General features: G+C 43.4%; 1 protein-coding gene and 1 long non-coding RNA gene across 24 annotated transcripts in view; one reads left to right on the top strand and one right to left on the bottom strand.

The window, feature by feature from the left end:
- ERC2 (ELKS/RAB6-interacting/CAST family member 2) overlaps positions 1-27,536 on the bottom strand; it is a 906,960-nt gene that overhangs the window by 55,489 nt on the left and 823,935 nt on the right. The gene's annotated exons all lie outside the window — the stretch shown is intronic.
- Positions 70-1,285, top strand: LOC140611323 (uncharacterized). Its single transcript, XR_012012597.1, has 2 exons — positions 70-167; positions 899-1,285. It is a non-coding gene; the product is annotated as an uncharacterized lncRNA (long non-coding RNA).

Genomic DNA, 27,536 nt, shown 5'->3' with positions numbered 1-27,536 from the left:
ACTCTTAATTTCAAAAAGAAAGCAAAAAACATTCCGGAACACTACCAGTCTTCATGATTTGTAAGGGACCTTCTAGAACTCTCATCCCTGAATTCTCTTCTCCTAATTTTGAGGAGGAGTGGGTGTGGCAATCATGCATTGATTTCCCCACTGAATATTTCAGAAAGGTAGGCATGGTGGGTCATGCTCCATTTTTCCTGCATGATATTCAACCCCCTTCTTTAAACAATAGCATCCTAAATTTCCTTTGGGAAATCACCCCTCCTCCACTCAGTCTGTGCTCCATCTAAGTGGGAGCATATGATCAAACACAGTCATTCAAAATGCAGTGTCCTCTTGGCCATGACATATTGTTCAGTGATGGATGGGCACAGGCCCCAAACCAGCTTAATAAGAGTCAGCCCTGTCAGAGAAGTGGCCATCTCTTCATGGAGTTGTAAAATGCCAGGTGGGAGCTGACAGCAGTATTCTTGCCACCTCTGTGTGAAAGCCAATCTAAGAATGAATCCAAGCCAGAGGAGAGCAGAGCTGAGACATGGAGTGAGACAGTACCTTGATGATATCATATAGGCTTCTGGATCCAGCTGAATCTGAAGTCAATAGGGTCCTTGGACCTTTTAGTTATTTAAGCTGAAAATTCCTCCTTCCCCCCCTTCTTTATTAATTAAGCCATTTTGAGTTGGATATTTGTCTCTGAAACCAAGAGTTTCAGCTAACAGAATAGGTGTAAACATAGCTTGAGTCTGGGGATGTCCCATGAGAAAAATCTAAGTGTTTTGCATACTCTGCAGAGAAAGCAACTTCCCAGGTTAGTGGCCTGAGAATTGTACAAACACCAAAGAATACCATGCTCACCCAGCACAGTCACCCTCCCATCCCTTTCTGTATTTCTTTCCAGCTGCACCTTCTTTTATGGAGCTTATCTTTCTCCAGCCAAGACATCCAAAATGACATGCTATTGGAAGACATTTCTGTCTATGTTAATACCTGTGTTTAAATTTTTTTTTGTTGTGGTTTAAAAAAAAATGATCATGATGTGATAGCAAATGAATGTTGGCAAATTACCAACTGACAGGCGTAAAATTTTATGAACGTGCACATTCCAAAGGAATGTGGAAATAAGCCATCCACTGTAGTCCAGTTTGGCAGAAATATTACAAAAATATAAGTTTGGCATATATTGTAATTCATTTAAAGATGCTTAAAAACCCATCCATCAACCTTGCATGGAAGGTCAAAGAAACACATGAATCCCAAATAAACAATAACTGATGTACAAGGAAAAGGCCTGAATATCTGCCCCGAATACCAGAGAGAATGCACACATGTGAAAAAGATGGTGGTGAGGTTTGAAAGGCTGAGCTTCTAAAACCTTCATCAATGTTTAAAACATAATAATCACTTCTTAGCAATATGTAAGGTGGGCTGTTTCCCCTGAATGGCCATCTGAATTCTGCTTCTGAAAGAGAATTTTGCTAATGGACTGATGGGTATGTATCCTTCAGGCCTTTATATTTTTTACTTCAAGGACCACATCTAAAAAGAGCACAACAGATTGCTCTCGCATATCTGGCACCCCAGACCCTCCATATGTTGTCAGGAACCTGGAGGGGTGGGTGACCTACTCCTTCTCAATCCTCAGATGGGCTCCTGACTTGTACCTGGCCAATAAGATTATTCATGGTCATAGTGATTGGTTCAAGGATGGCAAGTTCCCCATTTGAGTCTTCTAGAAGATCTGATAGTGAATGAGAGAGAAAGAGAAGGAAAGAGAGAGAGAGAGAGAGAGAGAGAGAGACCATTTTCTTTCAGGATCCTGGGGAGCAAAGACCATGGGATGTGGAGAAATTGTTACTTCTCCTCCAGTCTTTTGTAGAAGAAGGAATGAGGCTACCATGCTCAGAGAAGCAGAGAAAAGAGATAAATGCAACAGGAGTGGGAGAGACAGATGGATGAACAGAGAGAGAGAGAGAGGTAGATAGGTAGGTAGGTAAGCAGATAAATGATGATAGATAGATAGATGATAGATGATAGATAGATAGAAAGACAGAGGTGGAGAGATATGAGATCTAGTTGTGCCTGCATATAGAACCACCACCCCTGCCTGGACTTCTCAATAACATTAGCCAATAAATATTCTTTTCAGTTTCAGCCAGTTTGAGCTGGGCTCTGCTACTTGGAACTGAACTAATTTTGACTGATACAGTTACCCACAATATTTGCAGCATGATCAAGACCATAAAAGAAACTGGACAAAGGAAAAGGATGACACGGTTATTACTTCAAAGAAACTCACCATTTAATTGTGTTCAGTTTGGTCATGGTTTGCTAGACATCTATTCTGTTCCAAAGCCTGTGTGAGGGGCTGGGTGATCCTAGGATGATTAGGACATAGGCCTCACCCTAAAGGATCTCCCTGCTGAGTCAAGCAGTGGCTTTCTTCTTGGTATTTTGGAGATGGGGAGGTTTTTGGTTATTTAGAACCAGAAAGGCACCAGTCAGCACTGAAGAAGGTGGATTAAGTCAAGGGGAAGAAGAAAAGCTTGTAGGATATGGACTTGGAAGTCCAATTTTAACATTTTGGTACAGTGGAAAATTATGAAAGGATGACGCTTCCCTGATGTCCCCCAATCCTCCCATTGTAAATGGCCTATTTTTCACATTTTAAATATTTGTGAAAATGGGATATGGCTTATAAATTGATGAAGTGTTTGAGATTTAGCTTTCCTAACTGTCAGGTAGGAATAATATCTAAGTTGCAGAATTCCTGTGAAAGAAGTACTGCTAGTTGTCTATTTTACTTTTTGTTTGCCATTCTTCTTAGTCTAGGTTCTCTGACTTTTACATAGGCACATGGCTACTAGAATAATGATTTCTTATTTGTATTTCATATATATACACATATCTACATAATATATATGTAGATATATAACGTATATATACATACAGCTTATATATACATATACAGATTCTCATCTGTATTTCTTAGCCTCTCTTGCAGCTGTGTGGGACCATTTGTCTAAATTCTGACTGACGAAATGTAAGCAGAAGGGTTACCTGCAATTTCTAGGATGTGTCCATAAAGAGAGAAGGGTTCTTCTTTTATCCTTTTTCATTCCTGTTGCTTAGAGTACAGACATGAGGGCTGGAGCTTAAGCAGCTATTTTGAATTAGGAGACAGAAATCATGTCCTAGGACAGGGATCAGCAAATATTTTCCTTTTAGGGTCAGATAGCAAGTATTTTGGGCTTTGCAGGCCATATGTTCTCTGTGGCAGCTACTCAACTCTACTGTAGTGCAAAAGCAGGCACAGACAGCATGTAAATGAATGAGCATGGCTGTGTTCCAATAACACTTTATTTACAAAAACAGGCAGTGGGCTGTAGGCCACAGTTTGCTAGGATGGAAGGGCAGCAAGTTAAAAAAAACCAGGGTTCCTGGTGATATCATGACACTCATTCCCTGAACATGGACTGCCTCTTCCCAGACTTATTTTATACAAGACAAAAAAAAAAAAAAAAATCATGATTTTTTTTTGGTTAGAATTTCTGTCATTCTGAGCCAAACTTAATTCCAACTAAAATAGTTGTTTAAGGAATAAATAAATGGTGCATGTGAAATATCCAGAATACACATTAAGGACAAGTGGATATTGAATAAAATGGGTATTTCATAATAATAACAACCGGATAGCTATCCTCAAAAAAGCTTTAACTATCACCAAGTTGAGGACCTGGTGGCCAACTGATCTGAAGTCAGAAAGGATGAGAGGCAAAGTATACAGGTGAATGCTTTCTGCCCTTTGCCATGCTCCTCTGCTCTGCATGGGAACAGGAATTCCACTTTCCACCTCTATATGGTCTGTTCTGCTGCACTGGTATTCCTTCCTCCGAGATGTTCCCATCAGGACAACAATAAACCACTCAGAACAGAAAATGTGCTAACCTTTATTGACTATAATAAAAAAGATGACGGCCTAGGCCCATGTAAGCTGACTTGGGTTAGAGTGCCCAGGTTTGGCCATAAGTCACCCTCTGGCAACTGAAACCACATGAAGCACAGTGTTGAAAACTTGCTAAATCATTTGTCACTCAAAGGCTTTTAAAATAAAATACTTTCAGAAATAATCATTTGATTTCAGCCTCCAAACTGTGGGCAGCACTGAGCTGGATGTAAATACTCTGTCTTCACCAGCGCATTCAATAGCAACTGAAATCAAGGCCAGTCAAAAGGCTTTTGCTGTCAAGTTTCAAGTCCAAAAACACACTTTCGAATTCCAAATTTCTTTTTCCTTATGCCTCGAATGAAATTATTACATCTAGTGGGGAGGCAAAGATCTCTACGCTTGGGGAAAAAAATGTCCTGGCTACTGAGTTTTCTTGCTCTGGATTTATGTAAATTTGACTTGCATGCTATGATAGCCACTCATTGAAGTCCTACTGTGTGTTAAGAACATCTGCTGTATTCTGTCTGTGTGGGTTCAAATTCTGGCTTCACCATTTAGCATCTGTAAGACTTTGGGCAAATGTATAACTTCTCATTTGCAAAATGGGTTACATGAAGAATTAAATTCATTCATTCATCATGAAAAATATCGAGCACCTACTGTGTGCCAGGCACTGTTAGATATTTAGGGACAAAATGACAAATGCCATGCATATATTTTGCCTGATGCAAAGTAATTATTCCATTAATACCCATTGTCATCATGTTGATCATTCCTATAAAATACATGGATGTATGAACATTAGACCACATTCTAGGTGCTGGAGATCCAGAAGGAAATAAGAGTCCATCTTCTCATAGCACTTACATATACATGGGGAACTCAGGCAATATGTAAGGACACAAATAAGAACCTTTCCTATGGTTATACTGCCATGAAAACAACTAGGTAGAGTCATGATAGAGTGTAATCAATGATGGTGTGTATAGGGGAGGTCAGGGGAAGATTGCTTGAACCACCATGTTCAGATCTGAGAAAAAGCACTCCAGGCAGTAAGGCAGGCCTGTGTAAAGGCCCTGAGGCTGGAAGGAGCTTGATATGTGTGAAGAATAGATAGAAGACCAATTAAGCAAAGGGGAGAGTGGTATAAAGTGAATTGGAGAGGTGGGAAAGCCCTTCATTGTATGGGATTTGGAAGTCCTGATGAGTCTTTCAAATTTTGTCAGAATGAAACAAGATCCTATTGGAGGGTTTGAGGGAAAGCTTAATCTGATTTTCACTTTAAGACTTGATCCTCATGAATGTGTACAGAACAGGGTGGAAGCAGGATGATTGACTGGGAGGCTGCTGTGGTCCAGCAAGGAGATGATGGACTGGGTAGTAACTGGTGAAATGTTAAGAAACAGACATAGTAGGGCCACCATGTTGGGTATAGGACGTGAGAGAGAAGGAAGAGGTGACAACGATTCCCAGGTTTTCAGAAGGTCTAGAGCTGGAACGAGGGTGAGAAGACACTGAGAAGAATTACCACTGGGGATAGAGACAGCAGTCTGGAGGCCTGCTTCAGGCCTTAGAGTCATCACCCATGGATGGAAGATGAAGCCAGAGGGATAGATGAGGTCACCCCAGTGATTAGTGAAGCAACAGACAGCAGCCTGGAAAATTTCCTTCCGGCCTTTTCCCTCACAACTGTTTTATTACTATCTGGTGAGTTTCACTCCTGCTGATGGCTTCCCTCTTTGGGCCCTTCTAATCTGTTTCCTTTTAGAAGGTGGCTGTGTTCAGTGGTTTTTCATTTCTTTCTCTGGACTAATTTTATTGCTCATAGCCCTCTCTTCAGCTGCCTTGGCAGGGAGATGCTGTATATTAAAATAGTTATTATTTTATTTTATAGCTCAGTTGAATCTATATTCAGCTCATTATAAGTGTATGGGTCCCACTAGCCAAATACATTTCATAATGGTAAGCTCTTATTGAGAGAGAAATCTCATGCTCTCTTGGTATCTTCCAGAAGGCTTCCCCCTAAATTATGATGAATTGTACATGGGCACAAGAAGTCCACACTTTGGGTCTGTGTTAGTTAAACCATGCTCCTGGTTCAGCTTGGCAATGTTTATAAAGCTGAGTGGGACCTATGTGCTCTAAGTTCAGAGTGGCAAGGAGGTGGGAAAAGAATCATTCAACATCTCAGAATTAACATTTCCCAAACCTAGCTCCTGATAATCAATTCATCCCTTCCCGTAATCTTCCCTATTCTAGGTGGTGGTAACTCCATTCTTCCAGCTTCTCAGGCTGAAATGTTGGCGCCATCTTTGACTTCTGTCTTTCACACTCCACATCCAATCTTTCAGCAAATACTGTCATTTCTTCCTTTAAAACCTATCAAAAATCTAAACCATTTCCTTTCACTTCCACTGTAACCATCTTGGTCCAAATCCTCAATATCTCTTTTCTGGATTATTTTAATAGCCTTCTTGGCCCTTGTCCCCTCCTGTATATTCTCAAGTGGGCCAGAGAATTCTCATAAAAATAAAGTCAGATCATGTCATACATCTGCCCAAAACCTTCTAAGGACTTACCTTCTCATTCCCAACAAAGTCAAATACTCACTGTGGCCTGAGGCCTTACATGGTCTCTCTAACTCATCCCTTGCTGCTTTCCTAGTGCTCACCATACTCACATCATTTGTCATGAACATATGTTATATACATTCTACCCCAGGGTCTTTGCATGTACTGCTCTGACGACCAGGAATGCTCTTCCCCTTGATATAAGCAAAGCTTACTACCTGACCTCCTTTGGGACTTCACTCAAATAGGACATTCTCACTAAGGCCTCTTCAAGCATCCTTAACTAAAATTTCAACTGTCCCAAACCTTTCATATCCTCTTTTTTTTTGTTCCATTTTCTTTATTATATGAACCAGAGGCACTTCTCATCAACAAATATTTTCCATATTTACCTTTTTCGAATTATCTCCCTGAACTAGAATGTAAGCTATGGGCAAGTTTTGTTGTTCATCACTGTAACTCTAGTGCTTCAACCAGTGCCTGGCACACATTATTGGGGTTCAGTAAATAGTTATTGCACTAATTAATTAATCAGTCAATTAATTAAAAGCTATTTATAAGTTCAAGTTTTTTATTGGATTGTCTTTACCACTACCATGGGCATTGGTCACATATTAGCCATAATCTGTCAAGTTATGCTGTAGGAAACAACAAACTGACATTACACAGCAAGGTTTATTCCTTTTTCATGCTCTGTGTCTACTGTGGGTCAGCAAGGGGTCCTCCTTGCAGTGGTTAGTTGGGTTCTATCTCAGCACAAGCTCTCACAGTCAGAAAGACAGAAATAACAAGGTCAAGTCTGAATTCAGGAGGAGAGGAGGTAAAATCCTGCCTTGTTCCTAGAGTGAGATTGGGGAAGGGCCCAAATGATCACTCCAGTCCAGAAGAGCAAAGTGAAAACCCTTCATCTGCATCTACTTCTTTCCTTCCCCATAGCCTTCCTGGTTCCTCTCATCCCTTCATCTTCCAAAGCACCCTCAACAAATTCTCCTTCCTTCTTCACGGAATGCCTCTCTCCAGCCCTAACTCTTCCCCAAACACATACACATATCATTCCTTGGATTCTGCATCACAGAAGCCAAGGGCCCACTTCTGCAAAGCCAGCCTCCACAGAGGGTAAAGTTGGTGGGGGTAACTCAGCTGGCAAAGCCAGAACCTTTTCAGCAGGCTGACTGAAGGGCAAGGCTGGAAAAGCTCACAAGTTATGAAGCTTCGTCCAGTAGCACAGGCACATGGCATTCTGCCCACTAGACAGAGCACAGTGCTGGCTGACTTCCACATGGCTGACACCAAGATTTTAGTGATCAGAGGAAGATCCAGCCTTTTGGCATCCTGTGCTTTAAAAAAAAAATAGGTTAGATTTAGACTATTTTTTTAAACGTATGGAATCTATGAGGGCTAACAATACTATTTGGCTAACTGTCCCTTACTACTCCTTTTAATAGAGATTTATTATGTCAATAATTTTGTGAATACTTAAATCCCCATTCATCATTTCAATAAATTTTTACTGAGTATCCACTATGTGTCAGGCACACAGCAAACAAGACAAAGATCCTTGCCCTCAAGGAGACTAAATTCTATGAGGTGCAACAGACAGTGAAAGAGATACATGAGTAGTTGCTGAGCACTGGAAGGTGCAAGTGACATGAGAGAAGTCGGAGTGGAGCATGCAAAGGGGGTTCTGGAATGTGGCTCGAGGCAGATCTCTTGTGCCAGGCCTTGGCAAACACAGTCACTGTGCAGGAAGGTGATATGAGATTCTGGTAAGCTGTCAGGTCACCTGTAGCCCAGCAAACAGAATGGAAAGCTAGTGCCATAGGGACGCAGAGATGCAGGGACGCTGTGGGTGGCTCTCATCACCCCCTGGTCTGGGGACCACTGCTTCTTTTTATCCTCTTCTTTTTAGAGTGATGAAAATGGAATGGGTTCTCCATTTTCCTCACCTTTCACTCATCTCTCATTGGGACCATTCCAGGAACTTCTGGGTAATGTGACTGAGGGAGAGGAGCTAAAAGTTGCCTCTGGACCCACTTCAAGGAAATGTCACTGAAACCCCAGAATTCCTCCCACTTCAGTGAGCAGGTACCCTTGTCTCCAAGGAGCTGAGCTGGCAGCAACGTTCCAACCTCGCTGATTAAACAAATACAAGAGAAGACCACATTTGGCAGCAACAAAGGATTAAAAATCCCTCCATGATTATCTTGGGCCAAATCTGGAGAAGGAATCTGCATTCATCCTGATAACATGTTAAAGTTCAGTGGCTGAAAAATCTACAGAACAAGTTGGGTCTCGGTGTGGAAGGGGCAGGGAAGGAGCATGCACTCACTCTGCCAACAAGGAGGAAAAAAATTTTAACGAGGGCAAGATAAGAGCCAGACGTGTGGAAATATTTCTCTTTGAGGATATTCTTTGTACCAATTACTCTTCAAAGATATCACGTTAGCGTTTTTGGCACAACTTGACAATTAAATTAGACGAATGGTTTTCAATGTTTTTGCATCTGATGTGCCTGAAACTCTTCTTAACGCTAGCATTTTCAGCTCGTCACACACATTCTTAAAACTTTGGCAACTTGCATAAACACTGATTTCAATTAAGTCACGAATTTAGAAACATTTCACTATTCATCTCTTTTTTCAAATGACATGACAAGTAATTAATTGGGTTTGACTATCGTTTTGGGGTGCCCCAAGTTTGGGGATAGAAAAAAACACAGGCAATAAATTTCTACTTTTAGATGATGACTTCCAAGATGGCTTTGTTACTTATATTCATTGACTCTTCTTCTCTCTCAAGGATTAATGGTGCCTTGAATCACCCCCTCCCCATTCAATTTCATGCTTCCAAATGGTTCTTGTCCCGGTCTGCTGTCACTGTTGGTTGCCCAGGAGAAGAGAATTCTGTGCTAGACATTGGGAAGTAGCATAATAATAGAATATGTGGTCAGAATATGAACCTCAGCCAGAGGAGAGGCAAATTCCAGGTCTTATATCTAGGGTTATAGTTTCCCACTTGCTGATGTGACAATGTAACTTGATGAGATAATGACTTCCAGGTTGGTTCCAAATGGTTTGGGATTGGAAGGTGAATGTGGATGGAGGGCCAGGTGGAGTTGCAACAGCCAGATGATGCAGAGATTGGAAGAGGTGGCTATTCTGCAGGACATCTCTTCTCAGGAGTTCAAAGAGTACTGATGATCTTCTCTAGCTGGCTGCTGACATCCCAGGAGAAGCCCAGATGGTCGATGGTCATATAGGCCAGTAAGACTGGCATGTGATAAGGAAGTTTTAGGAAAACTCTGAAACCTTACAGCTTCCCTTTCTTCTTCACCCTTCCCTGACTTCTGGTCTTTACCCTCATACCAGTCATTTTGTTTTCTTCTCACTTTTGAGATGCTCCAACTTTTAATCAGTTTTGAAGATTCTGATTAACATCAGTAATGAGAAGTGACGTGCCCTGTCCAAACCCATTCTCTGTGCAGAGGGCTCTTTCAGGCTATCAGGGATATTCACTTATGAAAAATCCCACAGAACCCTGATCTCTTCCTATTTTATCTCTTTACGCATTTTGTAGCGATCAGTAATCTGATGTCCTCTTCCTTGCCGGATGGAAAATTCCACGAGGACCGGGGTCAGGTCTGTTTTGTGTACCACGTACACCCCACACCAAACCCTAGCTGTAGCCAACATGTCTTTTTCTTCTGATGTTTTGACATCGAGGGACTTACTGACCCTAGGGAGACTGATCATCTGAGGGTCAGCCAATTCTTAGAGATAGCACATGACTTGAGTGGCTTTCTATGCAAACCAATCAACCAAAGCCCATGCTCCCCAACTACCTCCTTTACAGGTTACTCACAAAGCTCTTTAATACTCCAGGTTAATATTCCTCTCCCCTAATCACCCCAAGGCCAGGTACTTCTACTCCTCCCTTCCCAGAGACTGCCAAAGTCATTCAAACTAGCCAATCCTAAATCCGTTTACTCTATCTTCCCTTTCTTTTCCTATAAAAACCACAATAAAGGCTCTTGCCCACTTTGCGCTCATCCCCTCTGCCTCCTGACTGACCCTGTCACTTCCCCATGTGGCCCTGTGTGGCATGGCGTACCTCCTCTTCTTTGGAACTGTGATAGCAAGCTATCTTTCCAATGAAAGTAGTCTTCTGATCTGTTGGTCTCACCACATCTGAATACTAATAGAGCCTATATTGTCAAACACTATCACAGTAGCTGGCACACAGTAGGTGCTTGATTGATCAATATTTGCAGGAGACTGAATGACTGACTAGATGACTCTTGCAGCCCTGCCCTCCAGACTTCAAAGTCCACAGAAATTCCCTGTCCTTTGTTTCCTTAAGCTTCTTCCTTCCTCACACCAGGCTACCACGTTGGCCAAAATTCAGGTGGTCCCTCCCAACTCAGGGAGTACCGTTCTTCCTGCCGCCTGCAGGGTTGGTGTGGCCCAAGAAGGCAAGCCTGATGGTGTTGCTGAAGGGAGAGTGTCTTGGGACACTGAAGGGGCTTTTCTTGGCTGCCTGTCATTATGAGACATTCCAGCTAGCAAGAAGAACAGAGACAACAGCCAGGGAGCCTCGCCTTTTATGGTTCCATCCTGGCAACACTTCAGGAACAGCCAGAGAGTGAACTGGGGGCCAGGCAGGCTATGTCGCTTTACTTCTGTGCCTCCTGGCCACCCATCCTTCAGCTACAGGAGCACTGCTGCAAGAGGCACAGGGATCTGAAAGTGAGCATGTGGTTGTTGAGGGGACACCATTCCCAACATTCTTAGCCTTCTTCATGCCCATCCCCAACATCTCCCATAACCACCTGGGCAGGCATCAGAAAGAAAGAACTGAAGTCAACCTATGCTGAGATAATACCAGTGACCTTTTATTTATTTATGTATTTGGCCCCTGGGAGATATTTGGAATCTTCTACAGAATAATAAATGATACTTACTGAGCAGTTACCACATGCCGGGCACCATTCTGGGCAATTTGTGTGAGTGAGAGCCACACCTTGAGAAACCTGTCAAAGGGTATCACGGTCTCCATTTTCAGATAGGAACCTGGCATTTCACAATGGTAAAGGGACTTGCCCACAGTCACACAGTGAGGGTGGGGCTACATTTAAACTCAAGATACCTAGCTTCAAAATCTCTCCACTTTCTCATACGGCATCCTGCAAACAATCAAATTCTGTTAAGAATTCAAAAGCCACAGCTGAGTGACTACTCAGGGCTTCAGTTTCCCTCTCTCTACTGTGAAGAATTCACTCCAGATCATCTCACTAAAAGGTTTTCTATGCTTTATTATCTGGACTCAACAAGTGATACTTCCAAGTACTGCAGATGTCCTCTGGGAGCTAAGAAGACTGCAGGGCATTTGAAGCAACTGTTACAGGCTTTGTGACCTCGAGCAAGTTGCTCAACTTCTCTGAGGACAGAGAAGGGAACAAAATGGGCAGGAAACAGGTTTGACTCCAAAAGCCCAAGTTCTTTCCAAGAATTCTCTACCTGTACCACATCCTTCCTCTCCAGTATTCCTGTCTCAAAGTAAATATTTCTGGAATGTGATAGAATTATGGGACATGACACATAGAAGTGTGGGTAAGGAATGGACTTTGATGCTGGACAGACTGAATTTTACCTCCACTGCTTACTACGAAATATTTAGGCTTATCTGTAAAATGGTCACTGGCAACAGTCATCGTTCCATAGACTCTTCTGAGAATTGTCCAAGATGATGCATTTTGCATGGAGCTGGGCAGCAGAAGCACTTAGTAAATGTTAGCCATTAATATGATCGTTGAACTTTATGATTTACTCTATTCTTCACATGCCTTCCACATCTGTAATGATGATGTGAAGAGCAACAGATGGGAGGGCAATCAGGACAGCAGAGTCCACCATAGCCATCTGCTAGCGAGCTGGAAGGCAGCACCAAAAGGCAATGTCACAGCTAATTGGAGGCAGCCTATAAAAGGGAAGGCTGGGGTGTAGCCAGACAACCCATTGGGCTACCCCTTGTGTGGTTCCTCACAATGATTACTTCTTCCATCTGCATAGCCAGTGTTGGTCTGTCCCTCAATCCTCTGCTTGCCAGAGTCACCTGCCTGAACCTTCTAGAGCCCACAGGTCCCTGCCTCATCTTTTTCTGCATGCACACAGTTCAGGCATCCAGGAAGCCTGTCACAGGCCATCAGCCTAAGTAACAGTGGTTCTGTCTACAAACTTCCTGGAGTGAGGAAGAGCCATGAATTTCCAGTCTTAAAATGCATAATTTTCTACCTTTAGGGTTTTCTGAAATGAGAATATAGTTTACATTTGATGAATGCACTTGACATAGTGTTTATCCTCATCACTAAAGAGATGTTGATAAATGGGAGGGGCATTTTAGAATTGAGGGAATACACTCATTTGTCCTTGCATTTTGTGTAGAGATTAAACACCATCCTGCTAGAGCTGATATTAGTAATTATAATATTATTGTTACTATTATTAGCAGTTACTTTGTGTTGAGTTCTTACAAAGGCCCAAGACTTTGTATGTACCATTTTTAATCCCTATAAATAGAGCTCTGAAGAGTAGGTTCTGTTATTTCCATTTGACCAATGAAGACATCTGACTCTCTGGCATGAAGTGACCCACTTAGGCTTCAATGCTAAAGCCAAAGGGCCTGGATTCAAATCTAGGCCTAAATGGCTCCCAAATTCTTCCTGTTATCATCTACACTATTTGGTAGTGTTTCTCTCTCAAATCCCTGATTAAATCTTTGATATGACCTTCCTTTGCCAAAGTCCCTTGAGGAAATATTGCAGTAAAATAAAATTTTCTCTCCCAAGTCATCTGGCCAATGCATGAACATAAATAAGAGGATGTAGAGAACAGACCATCCCATGGGTGATGAGCTCTCTGCTACTAAACATGTCCATAGAGGAGGAGGATGCCCCATGATGGGGTGTCAGGGAAATTCCCTGTCACCCATCAGTATGTGACCTGGGGTGAATCACTGTACCTCTCTGAGCCTCCAGGGGCTTTGCATTGTGAGTATGCAATGAGGACAAGCGTCTTAGAGAGTCATTTGAGGATTCAAGATGTTTACTGGGTGACACTCACAGGAGAGCTCAAATGATGGTGGCTTTGTTGCCATGACTGTGATCATCAAGTCTATTCCCTCAAGCCCCAAAGTCCCATAACTTCTCTTCAGAGAGTCAGAGATACATTAACTATCACCAGTCCCCACCAGACATAGGTCAGAGTGGACCCTGATGTTTCCCCGGGCCAGAACAAAAGCCCTAGCAGGTTCACACTGCCACATAAGCATCACCTTGTTCATGATAGAGAAACCACACACCAAAGGAATGATAATTTTTGGGTCCCTCTTCTGAACTATTGGCTCATACAGAATCAATAAATGGAAGGGTATTTTAGCACTATGAAAATACACTCATTTATCTCTCAAAACTTGGTACACCTAAAATCCTTCAAGGGAGACACATTTACACCTGTATCTACACGGCTAATTTTACAGATGAGGAAACTGAGGCCCAGAAAGGCGAATGGGTGTGCCAAAGAGCAATGATGAAGCAGGACTGGAATCCAGGTCTGCTGTGCTCCAAGCACTTGCCCTTTGGCATTTTGTATGTCACCACTCTGTCTCCCAACCTCCAGAGTAGATGCAAGAGATGGGCTTTCCCTCTCCATCTCTCAGCCAAGATGACAGGTAAATAACCAGCTTTGAAGTAAGGCTACCATCTCGTGGGCCTTCCTACTGGCCGACAGGCCTTTCAGTTAGTCACCTTATAGCTTCAACTGATGGCCTCTTTCTGGTTTCCTGTCCTACTGAACCATGTTGTAAAAGTACAGCTTCGAAGTGGTGACAAGCATTAGTCACACAGCATCACAAGATGCTCAGGGAAGAATCTTCTAGGGGGTGATATCACACCCTCAGGGCCCCCCTGGCCTTTTCTGAGCCCTATTTAGAGTCCCTAGATCATGGCTCTGGTCTCTCTGTCCAGAGGATGGATTTGTCACATTTGTTCCTAGACAGTTCAGGTGATAAAAGATCAAAAGGCAAGCTGAAGCTTGCGGCTTGCCAATAGGCTATTGTCTGCCTTGTCTCCAGAGCGCGCCTTCCAACCTCAGAGACCAGCAAACAGCTCCTCTCTACCCAGCCACCTTCTCTTTCACAACTGATTTAAAAAAAAAAAAAATCTCCTCCTGCTCTTAATTGCATGCTGTGTGTTCAGATTTCCTGAAGTTCATGAACTGCTGTGAAATTTAAGACAAGTCTGCATTCCCACTGCATTGCTACTTTTTAATTCTAAATTCCACCCACCTCCCTAGGAAAAAAAGGAAAAAAAAAAAAAAGCCAAGCTGAGTCAAAGAAAATTTATGCCAGTTGAAAGGAGAAGGCCAGCCCCAAATAATTCTACTAATAAAAGGGCAGTGAGAGACAGGGTAAAAATAATAAGGTTATATCCTCATAAAGTTCCTTTATTTGTGATTCCCAAGGCACTTGAGGAACACTAGCTCATCAGGGCAGGGTCCCAAATGTAGCATCTGCTCCCAATGGTTGCCTCTATCGCTCCAGGGGTTCCATAAACACGGGATTGTAGCACTTGAGAGCCTTCGAGGTGGGTTGGTGGGAAGTGCAGACCAGAAGAATTTTATAGCAGGAGAAAGAGGTGCCAAAAACCCTAAAGACTTCCCCACAGTCACCTGATGAATCGGGCTGAACCCCAAACAGAGCCCAGGCACGCACTGCTCTCCAGGCATTGGAGACGAACCCACTGGGTGGTGGCCACAGGCCATTAAAAGATGCTTTGTAATAAAAAGACCATGTCCTGGAGTGCTTCATGGGGCCTCCATAGTCCTGCAAAAGAGGAAGAATACCCCTCCCAAGCCATGGGGAAAAGGAAACAGAAGAGATTGGACAGGACATCAAGCATGAGTTAGGATCAACATTCAGAGCAGAGCTGTCCTAAGGCAAGCGCTTACTCAGGCCCTACTATGTGTGAGGCACTGGAGATGGGGAAACAAAGGAGACATGCCCCCTCCCCTGGAGTTCACCATTAGCCAGTGGGAGCTTGGGTGGGTAAGCAGCAGACTGAACAAGGAAGGCTGTGGTGAGTGCCATGGCAGGCATAAAGGGGGTCTGCCCACCTAGGGCCATCCTCATCTGAGCTGTACCTGCCATCTGATCCCTGCAGTGGTGCACCAACTGGTTTCCTGCAGCTATTCTTGCACCACACCACAGGCAGAGGGTAAAAACAATGCAGTCACTCTCCTGTATCAAAGCCCTCCGTGGTTGCCCAGCACATGCACCCAAACTCCACAGAGTCTAGCCTCTGCCTCTCTCCCAGATCTCTTCTCCTGCCATTTCCTTCCTATGTCATTATTCCCAGGACCCCACCCTGAGGCCTTGATACATGCCTCTCTCTGCTCCAGAAAAGCTCGTGCCTCAGCTCTTCCCACAGTCAGCATCCTCTCCTGCATTCAGGGGTCTGTTCACCTGTCCCCTCCTCAGAAAGGTCTTCACCCAGCTTCTATAAAGAAGCCTGCACAAGTAACTCCCCATCATGTGACCCTGTTTTATTTCCTTCAAAGTAATTGTCTCTTTCTGAAATAAGACTTAAGCTCTTTACGTATTCGTTCACTTAACATATCGCCAATTTTCCTGTATTAGTTAGCTATGTAACAAACCACCCCTAAACTCAGTGGCTTAAAATAGTAACCATTTATTACTGCTCATGAGTCTACAGGTCAACTGGATGATTCATCTGGTCCTGGCTAGGCTCACCCATGTGTCTACAGGAGTTTATTAGATGGCTCTGCTGGTCTTAGCTGGGCTGTCTCACATGTTTGGGGGTTGGCTGGCTATGACCTAGTATAGGATGGTCTTGGCTGGGACAACTATACTCTACTGTACATGGCCTCTTATGTACCAGCAGGCTAGCATAAGCTTGTTTTCATGTGGCTAGGCAGAGTTCCGGGGAAAGAGGGGGAAGGAAGGAATTCACCAGGCCTCTCAAGGCTTAGGCTCAGAACTGGCATGTAATCATTTCCACCACACTTTGATGGCTAAAGAAAGTCTCAAGATTAATCCAGATTCAAGAAAAAGTGAAACAGAATTCCACTTCTTTATGGGAGAAGCTGTAAAACCACACTGCAGAGGATATAGATATATGGATCCTGAAGAACTGGGCACATTCTGGCAATCTATCACATTCTCTTTCTACAATGGAAGTTCCACAAGAGGAAGGACCTCAATGAGCACTTGCCAAGCACCATACACAGATTTAACCATCCTCTTACAGAGTGTACATAGTTCACAATCTGTGTTTGGTATACTCGTTGATTTTTTTTAAAAAAGTGGCACAAACGCCTTTATAACATTGAATTCTGGAACAAGGCTGTATCCCAGCCCAGACAAGTTACAACAGGCATCTGCTGTATGGAGTTGTTCTACACTGGGAGACGTATCTGCCCCATGGGATACCAAAATCCACGTAATAACAGGTCATGTTATAATGAGGTTTCACTGCACATGCTTGCTCTCCATTTAGACAGCAGGCCCTGCCAGGTCTTCCTCCAGCTGCTGGCTTCAGACCTCTCTTTCCAGAAGGATAAGAACTACCTGTCAAAATGCAAAGCTCTAACAATGAAATATACAGCGCATGCTGTGGGAAAGCCCTTGCTTTACTTCCACAGGCTGCAGCTGGTGTGCACGGCTGAAATGATTCATTCCTCCTTCCAGCAAAACAAGTCCGTTTACAGGGTCTCCTAAACAGAACACATCCTCAACCTTTCACATGCTCTACATTCAGCTCATGATTTAACCTTTTTTTCGTTGAAGAGCGGCAAACTCGGCTCTGGAACAGGAGGCTCCTTCCTGCATTGCTCTCTGCTCCAAGGCAATATACTGTTACATTTCTAGGAAATCAGAATGTCTTTTAAACCCTGCTTCAAGTATCTGCACATTCCATGCTAAGCTGCAATGCTTAATTTAATATCTCCACAGCAATGGTCAGGGTTTCAAACAATAGAGCCCACAGCCTCAGGGACATAGGAAGAAAACGCAAAAGGTTATATAATAATTTGTAGATGATTTTACATTTGAGACGAGGCAAAAAAGACCCAAAAGCAAGAAAGGTTTTTGCCACAATTGCCAAGAGTGAATGTAAATGCCACTTGATAGCAACATCAAGGGCATCTTTTATTCTTGGGGAAGCTTGAATCCTAGAGGGTTCCATTTGGGGAAGAGGCAGTGCTACTAGAAGTAAAGGAATATGGCTATCACTGGGCTCAGAGAACCCAAGGGCAAGAAACCAATTTCAGTCACAAAAAAGAGCAATAGCTTTTCAATGTTGGGTAAATATGGAAGAAAAGACAGAGGATGGAAACCAAAAGTGGCTAAATTCATTTCCTTTGGAAATCACTGCCTGGATCAGGAGTCCTCAGATTGTTACCTACTCCCATGAGAGCCTTGAAGTCATTTCTCCAAATCAAAGGTGCTAATTGCTTTCATAAGGGTGCTGGCTAGAGCAGAACCCCAGAGCTTGGTGAATATGATTTTCTCATTTCTCTGGCCCTGAGCAATGCTTCAGTTTTAGAAGGTAGGCCTCTTGATTCACTATATATAATTCTGATCCCTGAGATGCTTGTCTGCCTCAAACCTGCCCAGGACATTATTGTTCCTTTGGTTCATTAAATATGGATTGAATACCTCTAATATGTGCCATGTACTATTCTAGGCAGAGTGAACACAACAGCCTATATGCTTGCCTGTTTGGGGCTTTACAAATAAAATCTATAGTGAAATACAACAGTATGTTTGATGATGAACCAGGGAAGGGTTGGACTTCATTTTTAAATTGGGTGGTCAGATGAGGCTTCAATAAGTAGGTAACATCTGAATAAGAACTTGAATGAGGTGGTGAGTGAGCCATGTGGTTATCTAGGTAGAATAAGCAGTGCAAAGGCCTAGTGGCAATAGGTGCCTAGCCTACTTGGGAAGTCTCTATGAAGTCAGTGGTGGAGGGGAGTGATAGGGGTGGGAAAGGGACACATTGTATAGGGACCTTGTGTGACACCAGTTTAAGGAAGTGTTCCAACTAGGAGGCAGATCTGGGTGATTCCTATCAGCCCTCAAAGGAGCCAACTTCAGGATGAGCAGTGTAGAGGGGAAACAAAGGTACTATCATTCTCTCTCCTTTCAAACACTTGAGCCACAGTTCTCCCACTGTCCTTTCCTTTAAAAAGAAAGCTAAGTGTGGGAAAGGAAATGGCACCTGTAAAAATAGACATGCAGAAATATCATTCAGTCCTGCCATGGGGCAAAAAGGTAAGATGTTTAGGGTCATTCATCAGGGTGAGTTTATAGACTGTGTAACTTCTAGAAGACAGTGATTACACAGAAGGCTGATTAATCCAGGAGTGTTACCCAGAGGTGGGGACTTTAGATGTGTAAGCACAAATTCTGCATGACAGGAAAGGTTGTCAAGGTTGGACAAAGGGCATTCAGTGCTTGTGTCCAGCACTGTTTTCAGGTGAAAGTCAAGGTTAACAGTAGACACAAAAGGGTTCCTGGCATCCTCACTTCATGGATTCTGTGGGAGGCAACTAGGCTACATTATGAACCCCCAATGCATCCTACATGTTCTCCATCATATCCCATCAGAGTTTCCTATGAGCTCTAGTTCATAGAAACTCTCCCTGCTAGAATGTAAGCTCTGTGAGGGCAGGAAGTGGGGCTTTCTCCCTCTGCACAGAGCTCTGGATCTAGTAGGCACCCAATAGGTACTCCCAGAGGAATGGATGGATAGGTATGCTGATCAATTACTCTTCTCAGAGAGGCCAGTTCTTCTGGACACTAACCTGCTCCCCTCCCCAACCAGCGGCCAGGCTCCATGAAATAGTCAACTACAACTTACAAATCCTGTTCTTACAGACCTGGGTAGTTACACCCAAAAGACAGCTATCAATCTTTTGAGGTGGAATCTTTTTTTTTTTTTTAAAGAAAGGGTGGGAGGGGCAGAGGCAGAGGGAGAGAGAGAATCCCTAGCAGGCTCCATGCCCAGCATGTAGCCCAAGGTGGGGATTGATCTCACAACCCTGAGATCATGACCTGAGCAGAAATCAAGAGTCAGATACTTAACTGACTGAGCTACCCAGGTGCCTCAGAGATAGAATCTCTAAAAAAAAAAAATTATTGATCTACTTCAAAAACTAAATTTTGCCGAGTTGATTGATTCCCATTTCAGGTAAGTTTTTTTTTTTAATTTTTATTTATTTATGATAGTCACACAGAGAAAGAGAGAGAGGCAGAGACACAGGCAGAGGGAGAAGCAGGCTCCGTGCACTGGGAGCCCGACGTGGGATTTGATCCCAGGTCTCCAGGATCGTGCCCTGAGCCAAAGGCAGGCGCTAAACCGCTGCGCCACCCAGGGATCCCATCAGGTAAGTTTTTAAGGAAGCCCAAACTACTGACTGCCTTGTCCTACATCAGTCTTCACAATTCTACCTGTTGGTCCTTCTGCAAGGCTCCACGCTGAGCCTTTCTTTGCCTGAAAAGTGAATGTGGAGCCTCACTTTGAGAGCGTTTGTTAGAAAAGACAGGATGACTACAGGTAGCCTGAGTTCAAATTTTGACTTTATCACAAACCCACTAAGGGCCTTGGGAGAATATTTAGCATCCCTGGGCCTCAGTTTCCCCACACTTAATTGGCTCAGTGCACTGCATGGTGGTCAAGAGTAGAGGGCTTTGGAGGCAAAGCCCTGAGTTTGAATTCTGTCTTGACACTTGCCAGCCAAGTGGCCTTTCACAGGTTATGTAATCTTTATAGGCTTCAGTTTAATCATCTGGCAAGTGGGACTAGGAAAGGTTTATTAGCAAAAATATCAATCAACACTGAACATAGTAAGTACTAACTAGTTACCGTACTAGTATCATTATGGCCTTACCCTCATAGTCGTTATTATGCTACGTAGAGCAGTACATAATGGTATAGCTATTCCTGTGGCTAAGCCAGAGGGAGAAGACTGGAGCCCTTTAGTCAGGGTTACCCAGCCTTTACAGTCAAAGCAAAATGTTACATTTTTACCCGCCAAAAGCTGGACTTTAGCCTCTTTACGTTAATGAATATGAATCTAGAGAAATCACATGTGCATCTGTTAACACTGGCTAGTTTCTAATTCATTCATTCATTCATGGAAGAAGGCACTGGGCAATATCAGCTTCCCTAATAGTTTACTGAGCTCAGTTCCAAATCAGCAACTCTGTGCAGTGCTATGCTGGCATCAGACAACATGGGCTGGAGGAAATTGGGAGCCATGGGAAATCCTGGCTCTTCTGAGTATCCAAGGGCTTACTGAGCTGCTTCTCCCACTGTGGCCCTCCAAGGGCAGCAGAGGAGCAAGTGGGAGTCATTGCCAGCAAGTCCAACCATATGCCCATTCTCTAGCAACCCATCCCAATACTGGCACAAGGGTCAGGAGTCCAACCTCTCAAGGCCTTCTGGGTTAGAATCTTGACTCCTTCACATATTAGTTATGCAACTTTGAGTAAGTCACTCAACCTCCCCCAGCCTTAGTTTTCTTATGTGGAAAAGTATAATAAGCACTGTGTCAACCTCAGAGTGACTAAGGATTATAGAAGAAAATGCAGGTAAGGTGTCTCTTTAATGGTGCCTGGCACAGAGAAAGCACTCAGAGGACAGTCATTCTTCCCACCAGTCATGGGAACCTCAGAGATCCCAGTAGCATACTACATAAGAGGTCAAGCCCTGGAACCAGATGACTGGGGCTTTGAAGTCTAGGCCTACCACCTGGGACAAGATACGTGACATCTCACAGACTCAGCTTCTCCATCTGCGAAGTGGAATCAATAGCAGCATCCACCTCCTAGAGCTTTGCTAAGGACTCAGTGAGTTAATAGGCAGGAGGACCTCAGAGCCATGCCTGCTTTATATCAATGCTCACCAAAGACGGTTGCGATTACTACTAGCCATTCATGCCAGGTGTTCTGGGCTTGGTTCCTGGCTCTACCCTGACCTCAGCCTCTGCCTTGCCTTGCATTGTTGAGACTCAAAGGAGAGGCAATTCTCATTTAGCTGAGGTTTTAAAACTACACCTTTCTTACCTTCCCACTCCATGGAATTTGAAGACCCTGAGGCACTGGGTGGGCTTGGTTTGCAGAGGCCAGAGACTCTCCCCTTTCACTTCCATGTGTCACTTTCATGGGCTATTTATGACCTTGCTCTTTACAGCTGTGTATCCTGCTCTGGTGAGTAGAACCAGCCATGGCCCCCATCTCTCTTCTAAAGCTGCCTTTTTCAGGAGACCCGCAGTCTCCTGCGGTCTCCTGAGGTGGGGTGGAGATCAAAGGACATATGAGGGAAAGATGATGTAAGACAGACTGACAATTCCTCACAGCCCTAGGAAGACTGACAGGAGGAACACCACCAGCACATTGGAGTCACCTAGGTAGCACTTGTGCATTCCCACCCCAAGTGGTTGGTGTCCAAACCAATGGCTTGTCTCAAGCTGAGCAGAGGCCCTGATTTTATCGCTGAGTCAGTGGACAACGAGAACCAGACTTGCTTGCAAAATGCCCAGGAGTTACAAATCCAAATACGGTCTTGTCTTTGCTGTTCCAGGAGCCTGATGTAAGCCAGTCCATTTGGTGGGGAGGGGCTCAGGCAGAAACTGGGGTCTTTCATGCTGGCTGCTGCTTCTGCTGGGGTCCCTGAGATTCAATTATTTGAGTTTCCCCCATACTGTAAAGTTTAAGTGCTGCCATCTATTCAGTTTAAGTTTTCTAGCCTGTTCAGAGATAAAGAGCACCCAGTATGGTCTGTTTGTGCTGTCACCTGGGCAGCACTTAGCAGGATGAGGTAACAGCTTTAGGACTCAATTTCTAAAAAGAGGCTTCCCTGGGTCTCCTGTTTCTCCTGTGTTAAGGCTCAGGGTATTTGCACAAGAAACTGTCCTTGGGCATTAAGTGGCTCCTTAAAAGGCTAGGTTTACCATCACTGAACTGGGGCTCCATTTGGCCAAATGCTCTTCCACCAAGCACCTCGACATTTGTGACCTCAGGGGCTGCTAGCCCTGTAATAATGCAACCAAGGGCCCCGTTATTAAATTTTGAAGAAAAATTTCCAGCATAGCCTTCTTCCTCCTATAAACTGTTAGAGTTCTAGACTTTAAAAATGAGATCTTTGTTATAGGGTATTGCTCAAAGATAATAAGTGATTTTTCCACTTGAATTCCCTTGTTGAGAGAGCTCATTGGGGACTTCACCCTGGAAGATAATAAAACCCAAACCATATCAGTATATTTAACTATTATTCCCAGTCAATCTGGGCCAAGGGTAGGGCTACTGAGGGGCCTCTGTGGGTTTGAGGTTTTTTTGACCCCAGTCTTTCCTTTGTGGCCATGTGAACCACCTTCTTGATTATTAAGAACACAGAATGACCTAGAAAAATCTGCAGGTTTCATGGAAATGAAAGATCCACAAACAAACACAGCTGGTTTCAGCTTTGATGCTGATAAACAAAGCAAGGCAGAGCAGAACCGCAGAACGAAAATCAAAAAACCAGACTGAAAACAAGAAAAGAAAATCCTTCTTCTCAGCCTGTAGACGTGGGAGGGAGGCTCGAGGAAGCTTTGCAAAGGGCAGTGTTTGAGAGCAGGGCTTCCCAGAGGGGAGTCTGGGAGCCCCCGGCTGTGCCCTGGTTCACACAGAGGCGCTGGCAGCAGGCCTAAAGTCCAGGGCACTGGTGCACCCAAGATGACCCTGGACCAGAGAAGGAAGAGGGATTACAGGGGTAGGGGAAGAACCAAGACAAAACCAAGAGGGGGGTTGATACGTCCCACAAGACAGCAGATTGAGTGGATGGGACCCTATTCTAAAACAGGAGCATAACATGTTTATACAGGGGGGAAAAGCAGATGCCCAGAAGCTCTCCTCAGATGTAAGAGGATGACACTGTCATTTAAATGCCCCCAAGAAGCTCTGGAAAACCATATGTGGAGTGGCTCTTGGACTGTAGGTCCTTCCCTGCATTTTCAATATTAATTCCAAACCCTCATAGGCCAGAATGAAGGTGGATTCTAGCCATGATGTTTAGAGGAATGCTATTCATAGATCCCATGGTACTCTGGGAAAAGATTTATAATTAAAGTGTAGCTTTATGTTACTGCATTTGACCATCACCGCCAAAAAATACAACTATTATGGAAAGCATCTTACCAGATTTCCCATTTCTGTGTTCACAAACAGAAAGAGTTGGTGACTGAGTTGGTGACCTATTTAGCTGTTATTAATTTTTTAAAAAGTGCATTTAAAACAAATATTGGTTCTAACTGATCTCAAAAAAGATTGTATACTTTTAACCAAAGTCGAAAATTATATTTAAAACACGTATATATCCACCATCTAGTGGAATAAATAAATCTTAACATTTTGCCATATTCCTTTCAAATCTTTTTTCCTTTGCTTTAAGCCTCCTTCCATGATTTCCCACCCCTCCCTTCCCTAATTCGAAGTAAACACTGAAGATGGAGAGTCTTATTCCCATGCATGTTTGTTAAATACTGTTGCATGCTACATATTTCCTTAATAAATATAGAATAAATCTGCAAGTTTAAAATTTTTAAATGTTATCATACCACATTTATCACTATTAAACATGCTTCTTTCTGTCAGCATTATGTTTTTGCAACTTATCCACGTTAATGTAATTGGTTCAAAGCATTTTAATGCTGTGAGGTATGCTATTGAATTATATACTAGAATTCTATTGATGAGTATTTGGATTGTCTCTCACTTTTTGCCATTACAAAGCTTCAATGATGCTAATTACACATGTCCTTTTGTGTGTAGATTCAAGCAGTTCCCAAGGGTGTGTGTGTGTGTATATATATATATATATATACACACACACACACACATATATACATATATCTAGATGTCAAATTACTATGTCATAGTGAATGTCTGACTTAAACTTGACTAGATATTGCTGAGTTGCACTCCAGAGTGGTTGTAAAATCCACACTAGCAGTCAGGGCAATGTCCTTACCATGTGGTGTAGTGTATTATTTACCTTGTCTGCTGAGCTGGTGGTACTACTATTCAGTGATTTCTATTGCCAGGCATTAGGCTAAGCTATTCACACATAGTATTCCATTAATTACCCCCATGTAATCCTAGCAATGACCTTATAAAACAGGTTTTATCAATCCCATTTCGCAGACAGGAATCAGAGGCCCGGAGAAGGAAACCACTTCGGGTCAACCTGACAGCAAATGGTGAGTTGGTAATAACAACCAGCTGTGTCTGGCTCCAGAGTTCTTAAAAATATTATTGCCTTCAAAACTGCAAAAACATCCTTTTTCATTGAGCAGACACATGATTTGAAGCCACAGAGACAATAACGTTACCCAAGCGCTAAAAAATTGGTACATATCCCTAGACTGAACTCAGAGCTCCTGACTCCTTACTCCCCAACCTGAGGCTGGCACAAAGGTCAAGGTTGTTTCCTTGACCGTTTTCTCCGAGGAATCAGCAGAAGGTTCCAAGCTGGGTGGCATCAAGGGCAGATATCCTTGCTTCCGGGCCCAGCTATAATGGTGTTCACAGACCCTAGCCCCTCCCTCCAGGAATGGTCCTGCAGGCAGGGCCTCCTCACCATCAATCAGAGTGCTGTGGAGTGCATCAGTCATGCAAGCCATTTGGAGCATTTTTCCAAGAGAGGGAACAACCTCATAAAGCCTCAGCAATTGAATCAGAACAAATGGATCCTAAAGATGGCTTTCAACTCAGGCCCCAGTAAGCCGACAGAATGTTAAAAAGACACATGAACCTCAGAAGTGAAAGCAGAGAGCACGAGGGAAATCCCCTCGGCCTGATGAATCAATTCCAGAAAAACCCTTTCACCTGGTCCCCATCCATCAGCACCAGAGTCAGGAGATGGGAAATGGTGGCTCTCACTCTTAGCACCTCTGTGCTACAGTTATCCATACTCTGAGTGTGGTCAAAGCAAACCAACTCTGGCACGGAGACCAAGAAACCCTGACTTGGGAAGAGTATTCAGCAAAAAAGTGGGATTCTCCCCTCCTACAGGAGATCCAAGGATGCTGACCTCCTGATCAGATTCCTATGAGGCAGGTGCTATTCTCTGATGCTTTGCTTTTAGTTCACAGAAAGGCACTGTTGGATCATGAGGGTCCCTTAGGTAGTTTCAAGTTCACCCTGGCTGTAGGAGTACTGCCCACTGGCCACTACAGGCCTTCCAGAATGTTGTAGGAACACCATGGTGGACAGGCTGACTGAACTCAGTGCTTGTACCAGAAGCATGGCTTGGAGTTATTGCAGAGGACTTTTTGGGGATAACCGGATCTCAATACAAGAGGAAGGGAAGGGCAAAAGTTAAGCACAGACTTTGGGATAAGTTGGACCTGAGTTTGAATTCACCTATTAATTGTGTGACTTGTGCAAGCAACTTAACCTGAGACTCAGTTTCCTCAGCTTTAGAGAGGGAGGTAATATCACCAACCTCAGTAAACTACTAGAATGATTTTTTTAAAAATGTGTTAGTGTACATAGCACAGTGCCTGGCACATAGTTAAGCCTTCCACTTGCAATTATGGTGTTTCTGTTTTACAAATTAGGAAAAAAAGCACTCTTTTTCAAGACAATTGACTGCCGTCTGATAAAAATACTTATGCAAATCTATAATGACTATGTGGTAAACAGTGCCTCCACAGCACCATAAGCATTGGCATTGCAAATGGCAAGTGCTCAATAAACGTAACTAATACTTTATCAGTAAGAGTAAAAATACCATCATCCAAGAACTCCATGAAGAGTCTTTCCCCATGGCACTGAAGCAGGTTATAAATGAGTTCCCAGGACCCCAGGAAGTGTGCAGAGCTCATGGGTGGAGGATCTGGGAGGGAGGTAGTGTGTGGAGGGCAGTGGAAGGTTGTCAGGCAACAGTCCCAGCAGGAGACGAGCAAGCAGAGGATTCAGAATGCTCAGGTCAAGCCCAAGAAGCAAGCCTCATCAGTCAGGGGCAAGTTGAAGGTCTGACAGCCAGAAGGTCATCCAGAGCACACATTACCTCCCAGAACTGCACTGGGAACATATGGGGGCAATGATACACGTGTGAGAAAACACCCGTGAACTGCATAGGACACTGGAGGAGTTACACCCCCTCTCACTCACCCATCGCCACTCTGTGAAACCCCCTGTTCTCCCAACAGTGTTGGGAGGTCTTACATTTTCAGAGCACCTTGAAAAACATCACTTTATTGGTTTATTCATTTGTTTACTAACAATTTAAGACCATGATTTTATTTTTTGTTTTTGTTTTTTAAAACCATGGTTTTTTTTTGTTTTTTTTTAAAGACAACAATTTCACTCAATACAAACAGGCAATTCTTAGGACACTTTTGTCCTAAGAACAAATGGAAATAAGCTAAATCTAAGATGGAAAATTGTAAAATGAGGCAGTTTTCCTCTTATCAGACGGCGGGGGGTGGGGGGAATTGAGACTGATAGTATCCAAAGCTGGTAAGATTATGGGGCAATGGATGCTTTCCCATCCTACTAGTGTGAATATAAGGTCCTTTTGAACATTGTGGAGGTCAATTTGGAAGTCTTTATTAAAATTTAAAGAAAGTATACCCTGTGACTCAGAAGTCACACTTCTAGGAGTTGATCCTACAGAAATAAAAGCACCAGAACATACAGCAATATATACAATATGCTTGCTTCAGCCTTTTTGGTGTAGCAAAACACCAACCCCAAATGAAAAACAACCAGAAACAACCTATTGCCCATCATAAGGTTTTAACTGAATAACTACAGTTTCTCTATGGCGTGAACAATATGGCACATTCAACACAGAAAGTAGATTTATTTATACTGACATGAAAGGATGCACTTGATATGGTACCAAGTAAATTGCAGGTTGCAGGCCACAGTTCTGTGAAATTTACATATACATG

The sequence above is a fragment of the Canis lupus genome, chromosome 19 (genome assembly GCF_048164855.1).
Source record: "Canis lupus baileyi chromosome 19, mCanLup2.hap1, whole genome shotgun sequence".
NCBI classification, from domain to species: Eukaryota; Metazoa; Chordata; class Mammalia; order Carnivora; family Canidae; genus Canis; species Canis lupus.
Note: the sequence above shows the minus strand (reverse complement) of the source record. Positions and strands in the feature narration are given on the sequence as shown.